Source organism: Petromyzon marinus, chromosome 51, assembly GCF_048934315.1.
Source record: "Petromyzon marinus isolate PM22_M1 ecotype Great Lakes invasive population chromosome 51, UKy_Petmar_22M1.pri1.0, whole genome shotgun sequence".
Taxonomy (NCBI): Eukaryota; Metazoa; Chordata; class Hyperoartia; order Petromyzontiformes; family Petromyzontidae; genus Petromyzon; species Petromyzon marinus.
Window position 1 is genome coordinate 13,356,535 of NC_133717.1, and position 13,581 is coordinate 13,370,115.

The following is a 13,581-nucleotide window of genomic DNA, read 5'->3' on the forward strand; positions in this document are numbered from 1 at the left end:
CATGCAGAGCTCTCTGTCATCTGCCACCGAACACACGGTCTCCTCCAGCGCCCGCTGCTCCTTGAAGGCCGGCACGGCGTGGGTCAGCCGCGCATGGCGGAACTCCAGCCCACACACCCTTGCTCCGACCAGAGCGCGGAAGATGCCCAGGCTGCTGGCCAGACGTTGCCCCTCCAGGGCTACCTTCCTCGCCCTGTATATGGCGAGCTTGGCATAGCCGAAGAGCACGTTGACCAGCCCCTGAAGATGTTGGGGACCGTTGCCCTTCGGGTATCCAAAGATGAGGACCGTCGGGGAGAAGTGGAGGCTGAACCTTAGGAGGATGTTTCTCAGGACATTGAACGGCGAGTCCAGGCTCTTGCACTCCACGTATCGGTGCGCCACCGTCTCCACTTTAACGCAGAACCAACACTCCGGGGACGTGTCGGTGAAGCGCGCCAGGGAGACGTTGGTGGTGACGGTGCAGTGGGCAATGCTCCAGCTGAGGTCGCCGATGCGGTTGTACGTCGGGCTGGAGTAGAGTTGCCTCCAGCGAGGCCTCTCCGGAGAGATGCAGGGCAGGGCTTTCCTCCAGGCATGGTCCTTGTGGCTCCTCAGGGTGTCCTGTTGGTGGAACCGGACCATGTAGGAGTAGAGCACCTTCCTCTTTACATTTGCGAAGGCCACCTCGGGCAGGTCTTCCAGCCGGCACAGGTTGTGATCCGCCTTCGTTTGTCGGCATTGGCGATGCAGTGGCACGACTGAGAGCTCCGGTGGAGGGGGACCAAGAGGGGCCTCGTCATCCCCAACGCTGATGGGGGGCGTTCTCCCCGCTGCTGCTGAGAAGGCCCCCTTGGCTTCGGCCAGGATCCGGGCAGCCACCCAGAGCGACTGCAGCCCTGTCTTTGCGGCCATCTCTGCTGGTCCGAGCCACCGGCCCCGTGTTTCAGGCTCCACCAGATCTCCCATTCTGGTGAGCCGCGCATTGGCGAGGCGCCTCTCCATGCCTGGGGTGGCGGTGGTGGATGACAGCTTTGTCTGTGGGTTCCTGAGGATTGGTTCGAAGACCAGATCCTCGGTCGATCGCGGTTGATTCAGGCTCCTGACGGCGAGGGAGCTCCATGTCTGCAGGACGCTTCTGTAGAAGGGTGGCAGCTGGCCCAGTGGGAGGCCCTGCAGGTCCATGTAGAATAGTTGCTTTGAGCACTGCAGACCCCCCAGCTGTTTCAGGCGGAAGGAGGCCGTGACGCTCCAGGCCGGTACCGGGGCGGCGTGCAGGAACTTACGCGCGGCCTGCAGTCAGAAGGTGGCCAGCTGACTCCGCACACACACCAGACCGTGACCACTCTCGTCCAGTGGCAGGGCCAGGACCCCAGCCGCGACCCGGTGTCCTCCACCCGACCAGAAGAAGTCGAGGACTCGCTTCTGAAGTGCATTGACGAGGCTCATGGGGGGGTGCCGGGAGAAAAGCCGGTGCCACAGCATGGACGTCACCAGCTGGTTCACCACCAAGGTCTTTGTCCTGAAGGTGAGGAACTTGCACAGGCGACTCCAGGTGCCCAGCCGCTCCTTCACCTTCTCCTCCAGCTCGACCCAGTTCCTCTGCGGTGGTTCCTCCTTTGGTCCGAGGAACACTCCCAGGTGGTGGAGCGATGTTGTGCTCCAATTGATGGCTTTTGCCTTCTCGGGACACTCGGTCATGTCCCACGCTCCAACCAGCAGGCTGCTGCACTTTTGCCAGTTCATTTTTGATGAGGAGGCTTTCGAAAAGACCTCCTGGCACTCATGCAGCAGGGTGACATCATCCAGGGAGTGCAGGATGAGGAGGACGTCGTCGGCATATGCCGTCAGGACCAATTTGATGCTTGGTTCCCTGAGCACCAGGCCGCTGAGTCTCCACCTTATGAGACTCAGGAAAGGCTCTAATGACGGGGCATGAAGTTGGCCTGACAAAGGGCATCCCTGTCTCACTCCTCGCTCAAACTTGACCGGGGCAGTGAGGGCGCCGTTGATCTTTATCATGCACTCCGCCTTGGTGTAGAGTAGGCGGATCGTTTGGACAAAGGCATCCCCAAAACCAAAAGTCTTGAGAGTTCCCAGCAGGTATTTGTGGTCCACTCTGTCAAAAGCCTTTTCCTGGTCAAGAGCCAGAAACGCTATTGGGATGCCCAACCTCTGGAACACCGCGATGAGGTCCCTGACCAGGAAGATGCCGTCGTGGATGGTTCGTCCGGGGATGGTGTAGGACTGTTCCCCTTTTACGACTTGTGCAATCACCCCTTTCAGTCGCAGGGAGAGAGACTTCGTCAATATTTTGTAGTCTGTGTTCAGGAGGGACACCGGACGCCAGTTTTGTAGGTTCCCCAGGTCTCTGTTCTTGGGAAGCAGAGTGAGCACCGCCCTCCTCCAAGACTGAGGCATCACCCCGGTGACTGAGGCTTCCTCCAGCACCTCTTTGTAGTCCTCCCGCAGGGATGGCCAAAAAGCGGCGTAAAACTCCCCTGTTAGCCCGTCTAACCCTGGGGATTTATTTGGGGCCAGTCCTCTTACAGCTGCGTCCAGGTCAGTCCTGGTGAGCTTTTGCTATAGCAGCTCTTTCCCGTCTTCCCCCAGGGTGGGTAGACCACTCCATGCCTCTGCCTGGGCCGGTTCCGATGTTTCTTCAGGGCAGAACAGGCTGCCGTAGAAGTCTCTGATGATGGTCGACTTCTGCTGGAGTTCGTGCACCAGGACACCGTCACCATCAAAGAGGTACTCCATGAATTTGCGTCTCCCGTTCTGCCTCCCAAGGGAGTAGAAAAGCGGGGATCCCGTGTCGAGGTCCGTGATGAGCTTCACCCGGGATCGCATAAACGCTCCCCCTGTCTGCTCCTCCTGTAGCCCTTTCAGACGCTCCCTATTCTCCTCGTATTCTCAGAGAAGAGCAGGGTCGCTGTCATCGGTGAGGCGACCCTCCAAATCGAGGACTCGGGCTTCCATGTCGGTGATGTCCGCGTGCTTCAGTCTGGTGCTCCCCCAGGTGTATTGTTGGCACAACAGCCTGGTGTGCACTTTGCCCATATCCCACCACCGGGCCAGATAGTCGAACTGCGCTTTGGTTTTTCGCCACTCTTCCCAGAAGTCCTCGAACATTTCTAAGAAGGCGCCATCCTCCAGCAACGAGTTGTTAAAATGCCAGTGGGACGCGCCCTCACGGACCCTCTCCAGCCTGACACGGAGCACGATGAGGTTGTGGTCCGTGAAGGGTGCCGCCCTGATGCCAGACGTTATGGCACACGTCAAAAAGCTCTCGGAGATGTAAAATCTGTTGAGCCTGGACTGCGTCACCGAGCCATCGCGCCTCGTCCTCGTGTACGTGAACTGGCGTTGGCCCGGGTGATGTATGCGCCACACATCCACCAAGGCGGCATCCTCCAGGAGTCCCTGCATTTCCTTCTTCGGCCCAACTCCCCCCGGCTGCCCCCCCGAACGATGCAGGGCACCGAGTGTGCAGTTGTGGTCGCCACCCACAATCACGCACTCGTCGTCCGGGATCCTGGCCAGGTGCCTCCTCAGGAGGTGCAGAAACGGGATCTTCTCCTTGTTGGTCACCGGCGCGTACACGTTCAGAAGGTGGGTGGTGACATCGCCCACCCTGACCGTTACCGCGAGCAGCCTTCCCTTCACCACTTCAGTGTGGGTGATGAGCTCAGGATGAAACCCTTTAGCTAACAGGGTCGCGACTCCACAGGAGGTGTTGTCAAGGTGGCTGTAGAAGGAGTTTTCTCCCCACTCCTTCCTCCAGTCATCCTCGTCCTCGACCGTGAGATGCGTCTCCTGAATGAAGAAGACAGAGGCAGCGTGTTTCCTCGCAAGAGGCAGTGCGGAGGTTGTCCGCAATGTCTCTTGCGAGGAAACACGCTGCCTCTGTACAACCTCCGCACTGCCTCCCTGCACCCGTTCACGTTCAGGGAGCCGATGTCCATAGGCATTGCTTGTTCCTTTCCTCCGTGGCCTCCCACCTTGTAATTTGTTTGCGGAAATATCTCAGCTTTGCCCTCTCCTTGCCCCGGGACTCGAGTCCCTGCTTGGCAAGGAGTCTCTCTGCTTGAGTCACAGAGGCCTTTATTGCCTTGCTGTCCTTTCCATCGAGCCAAGGCAATGTCCGCTCTGTCCTTCCTCACGTTGGTCTCGTCGAGGAATTTCCAGAGATCTTCCGGGGAGATCAGGGGAGTCTGAGGGTCAAGGAGTGTAGACCCTTGGCTGCTCTCGCTCCCCACGCTGAAGCAGTCGTCCCGATCTGAGTCGATTTCCTCGGCATCCGTCTCCGCTGGAAGAGCTGCAGCGGCTGGGCTGGCGCATGGCCCAGCGGCGTCCTCTCCCCCAGTGTCGGGGATGGCCTGGGATGGCTCCTGCTTAGGCTCATCGGATGGATGGCCCAGTGTCTCTTCCGCTGGTTTTGGGTCAGCAGTGGGATGGGGACCTTCCTCCTCATTCCCATCCATTTCGTCCTTGCCTTTGATGAGTGTCTCTCCGCCACCTTCTTCCTCTTGGTCAAGGGCTTCATGTATAGCTTGTGGGGATTGAGTCTCTATGACCACAGTAGACAGGTCGATTTGCATGGCGATGTCGCCTTCATCGTCCACGGTCTCCTGCTGTGGAAACCCTTTCCCAGACGCATGTTGCTTCTTCCCCTTGGCGGGTTTCTTCCTCGCCGCCCGCACGTCACTCAGCGTGGCGTAGGGGAAGGCGAAAACCGCATCTTCGGCGTCTGGCAGCTGTTCTGCTTCCTCCCCTGTTATGGGGGGTTTCACCGCTTCTTCCTGTTCGAGGTCTGAGAGGGGTTCCTCCTCTGAATTTGACCCTTGAGATCTGGGTCCTTCTGTATTTTTCCTCTTGCGATTTGTCGCTTGAGGTGGCGAAGTTGGGGCCACGACCTCAGGTGTAAGAGGATGCGTGGCTGGCGGGTCCGGTGTGGGCTGTTGGGGGCCTTGTTGCAATGGGGGCTCTTGCTGATTTGCCCCCTTTGCTCTGCCTCCCTCCTCCCCGCTCTTTTCTCCGACCCTTGCCATCGTCGGTTTAGAGCAATCCCTTCGGAAGTGCCCCTCTTCTTTACAGAGATTGCATCTGATGCAATCCTTAGCATAAAACCGTCTATGGGCAATGCCTGCATAGACAATGACAAAAGAGCCCTCTTCCTGCTGTCCGGGAGTCAGCAGGACGTGCACCTGACTCTTGAAAGATAAAATGTGATTCAGAGCAGGGTCTCTGCACCCCAGTGACAGGGCCCGTACTGGCATCACGATGGTGCCCAGCTTGGACACGTGCTCCAACACAGCCTTGTTGGGGATGTAGGGCGGCACGTTCGAAACGACTATTCGCGCCACCACCGAAGCGATGGGTTCCAGCTGGACGTGGAGTCCCCCCACGGTCATCCCCTTCTCGACGGCCGCATCGGCCACCTTTTTCGTCGTCAGGAAGAAGACGGCTTTCCCGCTGATCTTCGAGGCACAGGTGATGGTGGCTGGTGGGACGATGGCGGCCAGGGCCTCGATGTACGCCTCGATCGTGACGGAGCTTGGGGGGGTTGGCCTTGGAGCAGAGGCCCTAGTGGGGGGCCTCGTGACTCCAGGCAGATTGGCAGCTGCGACCTTTGCGTAGGTGGCCATTCTGTTCCTCGTACCTTCAAATTCTGCCTGACTGTGGTGTTGCGCTTCTATACAGAACTCCCCTTGAGAGAATGTAAACTGTGGATGAATAAAGAAGCCTCGTTTAAGAAAATAATGAAAGAAATAAAACGAAAGGAAAGAGATATATTTATTTATTCAATAAACTATTTTTATTGAATAAATTAACGTATTGATAAAATATATAGATGAAGCAGTAAACAAATAAATAAACAGTGAGATCTAATTATACATTTGCGTGTTAAATAAATGAATGTATTTTTCAAACAAATCTACTTTTAAGAAAATGTTTTTTATTAAATACATTCACTCATCGTTAAATAAACATAACTCAGAGTCCTTGCACACACGTGGAGGCAAACAAAAAAACGCAGTGTGTTAAGGAATCATTAACTAATAGGTTGCTTTAGCCGCAAAGTCAACAATTGCTTGTGTGGCCTGAAATCTCTGCGCTACAGCGCAGATGCCCCCACGTGGCTCACACAAAATACAAGTTATAACAAATCTCAAATATATTCTTAGTTTTTTCGGTAAAGTCACGTTGAAGAGAAACAACAAAATAATAATATATATATAAAACAATAAAAAATTCTCACGACGTTTCGACCATAACTCAAACGGTCGTCTTGTTATGGTCGAAACGTCGTGAGAATTTTTTATTGTTTTATATATTTTATTATTTTGTTGTTTCTCTTCAACGTCACTTTACCGAAAAAACTAAGAATATGAATTGCTGCAGTCACGAAAGCTTTAAATCAAAATCTCAAATAGTTTGAGATTCGTAAACTGAGATTAAAAACATAAGCAGAAGAATAAAGGAACAATAAGTAGAGTATAAAAAATACCTGCAAAGTATGAAAACGATGCTTTAATTAACTATGGGATTGAGCTCATCGCCTAAGAAACACCACCGTGTTTCGATTTAAAGCGTTCGTGACTGCAAGGATTCATCTTCTTTGGTTCTTTCGGTAAGGTCACGTAGAATGAGAATAAAATAATAAAATAACACAATAAAATCCATTGAAGCTCTGTCGTCCCGACAGGTCTGTACCTTTCACCTGAAGACGGCCGCTTGCGTTGTGGCCGAAACGTCGTGAGAATTTTATTGTGTTATTTTATTATTTTATTCTCATTCTACGTGACCTTGCCGAAAGAACCAAAGAAGACCACCGTGTTTCAAAAGGCTATGGCCTCACCCTGAACTATTAAGCTTAAAAAAGTAAAGAAAAATAGAGCAACACACAAAAAGTACGACTTGTGTGTGCAAAAGGCAGAATACTTACTCCTGCTGAGTGAAAACTTGAAAAAAAGAAATTAATTAGAAGAGGGTATGTTAGATTTATAAAGTTACCACGGGGAGCTCAAACGAAGCGCGTCGTAAATTTCGATTTAAAGATTTCGTGACTGCAAGGATTCATCTTCTTTGGTTCTTTCGGTAAAGTCACGTAGAATGAGAATAAAATAATAAAATAAAACAATAACATTCTCACGACGTTTCGGCCACAACACAAGTGGCCTTCTTCAGGTGAAAGGAACAAACCTGTCGGGACGACAGAGGTACAATGAACGCTGCTAAGTTTCGCAGCATCTTTTAAGCTGGTTGAGAGAAGTGAGGCACCTTGACAAAGGGGCTTACGTATCAAACAGGAGAATTTAGCATTGAAACAGTTGAGGGATTAGCTTGTGACTGGTCACAGAAATAGCTGTGTTAAAGTCAAAGCCTACACATCTACAGAGGCACCTCGTACATGGACGCCAAAGGGGCTGCAACAACTCAACTATCATACAGTAAACCGATGTGAAAAAAACCTAAGTCTAAATTACATCAATATAATAAATGCACTCAATCTATTCTTCAATAAGGAGAGCTATTAACAGCAACTGGGTATACACTACACTACACTATATAATGGATACCATATAGTAAACAGATAAAAAACTAAAATATAAACTACCTCAATGTTATCAATAAACTATATATATTCTCCAATCAGCTGAGCTACCAACAATAAGTCGTTATATATCACGATGCTATATGGCGAAAAAATGGGTGGATTCTTACCCTCCACATCAGCACCACGGACCGCTATGTGGCCGAAACGTCGTGAGAATTTTATTGTTTTATTTTATTATTTCATTCTCATTCTACGTGACTTTACCGAAAGAACCAAAGAAGAAGTGCGTCATCTCTCTCTACACCTCTCTCTCTCTACACACATCTCTCTCTACACACATATCTCTCTACACCTCTCTCTCTCTACACACATCTCTCTCTACACACATATCTCTCTACACCTCTCTCTCTCTCTACACCTCTCTCTCTCTCTACACTTCTCTCTCTCTCTCTACACCTCTCTCTCTACACCTCTCTCTCTCTACACACCTCTCTCTCTACACATCTCTCTCTACACCTCTCTCTCTCTCTCTACACCTCTCTCTCTCTACACCTCTCTCTCTACACCTCTCTCTCTCTACACCTCTCTCTCCCTCTACACCTCTCTCTCTCTCTCTACACATCTCTCTCTACACCTCTCTCTCTCTACACACATCTCTCTCTACACATCTCTCTCTACACCTCTCTCTCTCTACACACATCTCTCTCTACACCTCTCTCTCTCTACACCTCTCTCTCTTTGTTTTTACGATCAGAGGAAACAAGAAGATGCTCGGTGTAGTCGGCACTTTGCTCCATTCATCATTTCGTTGTTTTTTTCTCTACACCGAACTCAAGCCTCCAGTAAACCATGCGACTTCTGTGCGTGGCCACCCCCACTCTGAATCCCTCCATCCTCACATCACTACATCCCTATCTAAATTAGCTCAAGCCTCCAGTAAACCACGTGAATCCTGTGTGGCCACTCCCACACTGAAACCCCTCCCCCTCTCCCCGCCCACTGTGAAAACACACTTCGCTCCTCCTTCTATGTGCAGCACAGCAGCACGGTCGAGACCCGGATGCTGCCTCTACCTCCGCACCTCTCCTCACCTCTCCTCACCTCTCCTCTCCTCACCTCTCCTCACCTCTCCTCACCCTGTGCTCCCGTTTCCCCACTCCTTTCCCAATCCTCTTCCTCGTATTCCCCTTCCTGATTCTCTCTCTGCGCTCTCCCGTTCCTTTCTCTTTGCCCCGTGCATTCCATCCTTGACTCCTCTGCCCGTTATGCAGCCACCGGCACGAAGATTTATGTTCGAAAATAAAAAAAAAAACAATAATTTATTTGCATGCATGCCGGTGTGTATATATTCAGACCGGCTCCAGTTTAACAGCAGAGGTCTCACTCCGAATCAGTCGAGCGGCAATATCTTTTCATTGGTTGCGTAACGCTGTGTGGAAGCTGCCTGGTCTGTCGCTCCGCACTAAGCTTCAGGTCTTCTCGGCCACGGTCATTCCCACCCTTCTCTACGCTTGCGAAACGTGGACCCCCCTAAGGGAACATCTTCGCCGGTTAGGAACATTTAGGCTGGCCTGCCTACGATCCATCCTGAGTTTAACCAGGCTGGATTGTGTGAGGAGCTCACAAATCTTTGAAAGATCTGGGCAAGGACCCATCGGTGAGCTCCTCCGGCAGGCAAGGCTGCGTTGGCTGGGTCATGTAGCCCGCATGCCCAGCCACCGCATGCCGAAACAGCTTTTGTTCGGCCGGATCGAGGGGGCTAAACGGGCGCGGCACGGGCTAGAGAAGAGATGGAGTGATGTGGTACAGGAGGACGTGGAGCTGAGTGGACTTGCCGATGACTGGTACCAGCGGTGTCAAGATCGGCCTCTGTGGAGGAGGCTCGTGAAGGACGCTACTGGGCAGTTGGAGGTAGTCGCCCTCCAACAACAACGAAGGGCGGAGGAGCGACGCTCACAACAACGAGCGGAGCGCCGGGTGGCTAAAGCACAGCAGGTTGGCACAGTAGGGGGCACAGGTGGTGCATCAGCCAGTCATCTCAGTCATCTTAGTCAGTCGACCCGTGGCACTTGGGTCTGCCCCATGACCTCCTGCCCGCGGGCGTTCGACACTTCACGTGGCCTCAAGGTGCACATGGCCTGGCACAAGCTTCGTGGTGACGTCACCGCTACTTAGTGGCGAATGGCGGTTGTTGTTGTGGTTATTCAGTCCATGTATATAGTGGGAAGCGGTGGGGCAGTAGTGGTAAGCACGCTGCGCTACGAACCTGACCACCTGAGTTCGATTCCCGCTCACGAACCAATCACAGTGGCGAATACTTGACCGGTCTTGGGCCTCCCCTAGATCGACACAATCATAAAGGAGTACCTGGTGTGGTGATTAAATATCAGCACTGGAGATACAAAGGCGGCCGGGCGTGACGTTGGTCACCCACCACCATCCCGTCTTAATTTCGGAGCTTAAGCGTTGTGAGAGGCAATACCATTAAAGACGCGATGTAAAATTGTAATTATATTGTTCATAGGCGCATGCTGACAGCACAGTCTGTTAAAGGCTATACATGCGATCTTTGCCTATAGAGAGTACAGCTTATATGTGAAATATCCATATGCGTACAAATATACACGGACATTAATATTGCATTCACAATGCAAATGTAACTTTTGCACGCATAATACGTGTACTGTGTACATGATAAATACGGTACACAAACATTGCATACAGTACTCGCATGCGTTCATAATGCACACATACACCCCTGCATATCAGCCCGTGCAGTCTGGGGAGGCAGTGGAGGCAGAACCTCACCTGTCATACTCCAATGAAAATAGCTGTTTCGAAAAGTAAAAAGAAATATCTTCTTTGGTTCTTTCGGTAAAGTCACGTAGAATGAGAATAAAATAATAAATTGATAAAATAAAATAACACAATAATATTCTCACGACGTTTCGTGAAATAATACGACGTTTCGTGTAAATAATAAATTGATAAAATAAAATAACCCAATAATATTCTCACGAAACGTCGTGAGAATATTATTGTGTTATTTTATTTTATCAATTTATTATTTTATTCTCATTCTACGTGACTTTACCGAAAGAACCAAAGAAGATGAATCCTTGCAGTCACGAAAGCTTTAAATCGAAATAAAAAAAAAATCAAATCAAATAAACATTAAGAGTTTTCCACTGATCTGCGTTACTAATGTAATTTCTGTACGATTCCAATCATTTTTATAGTCAAAATCGCCAAATTTGCGGAGCTCTGCTGCAAATACAGGAAGAGGTGAGGCAGCAACGAGCTCAGCCTCCCCTCTGATTGCGCAACCCCTCAGTAACTAGATGGAGCGTGGGCAATAAGCGCGTGCCTGTTACTATCTCAGTATGTCACCAATGTAATGTTTGTAGACCCCTTCATTTCATGTCCTCGCCTTCCATACTCCAGGTAACTTATTTCACGTATGTGTATAAAGATATTTAGGCTCGCTGGTCTCGTCATGAAACTGCAATGAAAAAGCACCGGGGGAGGCAGCTATCACATCTGCCTCACTGAGGGGGACGTGTCTAACACGCCCCCCTCGGTGAGGACACGCCCTCCTCCGTGAGACCACGCCCCCTCAGTGTGTGAATCTGGCTCTGACACTAGCCAGTGCCTCCCCAGCCATTGACCTCACCGCACGTCACTGCTGCATATGCAGTTACACACTGCAGCACAACCCATATGACGCCACATCTATGCTCCCCGCGCTCACCAACCAGCAATGACCGGCGTGGTGAAGTATGGTCAAACAAGACCCGCAACGGCATGGGGAAGGCCCTTCATCCAGCAGTGTATTGGCGTTACATACATACGCGTATTCACACAGCTGTCAACCCATACGGTTTACCCCGTATTCTTTGTACAGGGAAATTGAGTTGTCAGGTCCATACGGCGTACAGCCGTTTTTATACGGGCACATTTTGTTTTGTCTATTGAGTGTACAAGTGGTGAGTGTACTAGTGGTAATTGTCAATTTGTTTGTGTTTCTCCCTTGTGATGGGACTTTGCAGAATGAACGTTGAGATTTATAAGAGGCACGGGGTGACCAATAAGGTCTGAATTGGTCTGTAACAAGGTAGGGCACTGATAAGGGGTTGATAGGTATGAGAGTGTGTGGATGAGTAAGTGTTTGGGTGAGTGTTCTAGTCCGGCAAAAACAACCCCCTACCTCGTTGGTGCCGGACGGCAACGCTGTGGTGAGCAGTGCCGTGGATGGAGGGCCAATTTAAATTGGCCATTCCCTTCATGGCGTTTGAAGCCACCATAACGGCCAAATGGGGGCTCTGGACGGGTGCGAGGGGCTAAACATATTCGTGCGGAGGGGGCTGGTAGGAACGTTGGGTTGCTCGGTCAATGGCCAGGGTTAACGGTGGCACCACGTGGTGTATTCCACAATTTGCCCGACTGTGAGGGTGGGCACAAGCCGGCGTGAGTAGGTTAAACGTTGAGTTTTATAAGGGCACCACGGGGTGACCAGCCCCTCCCCACCCAGCCCCACCCTCCCCACCCAGCCCCTCCCCACCCATCCCCACCCAGCTCCACCCTCCCCACCCAGCCCCTCCCCACCCAGCCCCTCCCTCCCCACCCAGCCCCTCCCCACCCTCCCCTCTCCACCCCAGCCCCACCCCTCCCATTTTTGGATGCACGACGGTTGGACGGACACAAGAATCCCCTGTGGGCTGGTGGAACCAGGAGGTTCCTACCAGTACAACCCCTCCACCTTCAAATAAATTACCACGATACCACGGAAAATACATCTAATTAAGCTTGTGTCGGAGCCCCCGGGGGGACAGGCGTCCATGACGTCTCCTGGCCAAACCCCATTTGGCAGAGCCAGGAGATTGAATCCTTGCCCTCAGGGTTCCTCCAGAAATAACAAAAAACCACTGCAGGTGGTCACGTGGAATGGTCAAACACTCACTGCGAAGGAGAGGCTGCCATTCCTCTGTCGGGAGCTGGACCGGTACTGCCTGGATCTCTGTGGTATTCAGGAGGTCCAGTGGACTGGCTCTGGCTCCTGCCACCATGAGGGGTGGACAGTCCTCTACTCGGGGCAGGAGACTGCCAAACAACAAGGAGTGGCTCTTCTTCTGAACAAAAGAACGCAGGGCGTGGGAGCATGGCGGTGAGGTGTGGTAAGCTGTAAGCCCCAGGCTACTTTGGGCTCGCCTTCCCATCAACCAGAAGTGAGGAGTGGTGGTCCTGGTTGCTTATGCCCCCATCGAAGATGAACATCCGTGGACGGATGCAGGCAAGGCCAATGAGTCAGATGCCTTCTATGACCTCCTGTCACAGGTGCTAGCTAAAGTGGCCCCACGGGATAGAGTCATCATGTTGATGACTTTAATGCCCGAGTTGGTCACGATGCTGGCACCTAGTTTGGAGTGATTGAAAGGCATCGGCCAGATCAGCTCAATAACAATGGTAGGAGGCTGCTAGATTTTTGTGCAGCCCATGGGCTTGTAATTACCAAAATGCTATTCCAGCATCAGCGCATCCACACAACATCATGGATGCATTCCGGGTCCAAGCAAGAACATCTGCTGCACTACATAATGACGGAACAGCGGTTGTGGGCCCATGTCCTTGACACCAGGACCTACCGTGACGCTCATCTGCCCACTAACCATCGACTTGTCATCTGTAAGATGCGCTTGCCATTCTTCCACTCCGGCGATGGGTGTACACCCAGGACCCCATTCAAACCCACAGTGGTCTGGTCTCAGCTAGCTGATAAAAGTTGCAAGCGAAAATTTCATCATCGCTTGCGGCTGGGCTTGGCATCGTCCCCCACTCCTTCTGATGTCGAGGGTAAATGGGCGAGGTTTAGGACCATGGCTCATGTAGCTGCAATGGCTGCGTTGGGTATACGGTCCAGACCTCTCCAGAGACCCTGGCTGACAGAGGAGGTATTCAGACCAACTGAGAAAAAGCGACAGGCCTACTCTCCTTGTCTATAGCATCCCATGTCAGAGAATGAGGAGGCTTTCCACAGCCTTCTT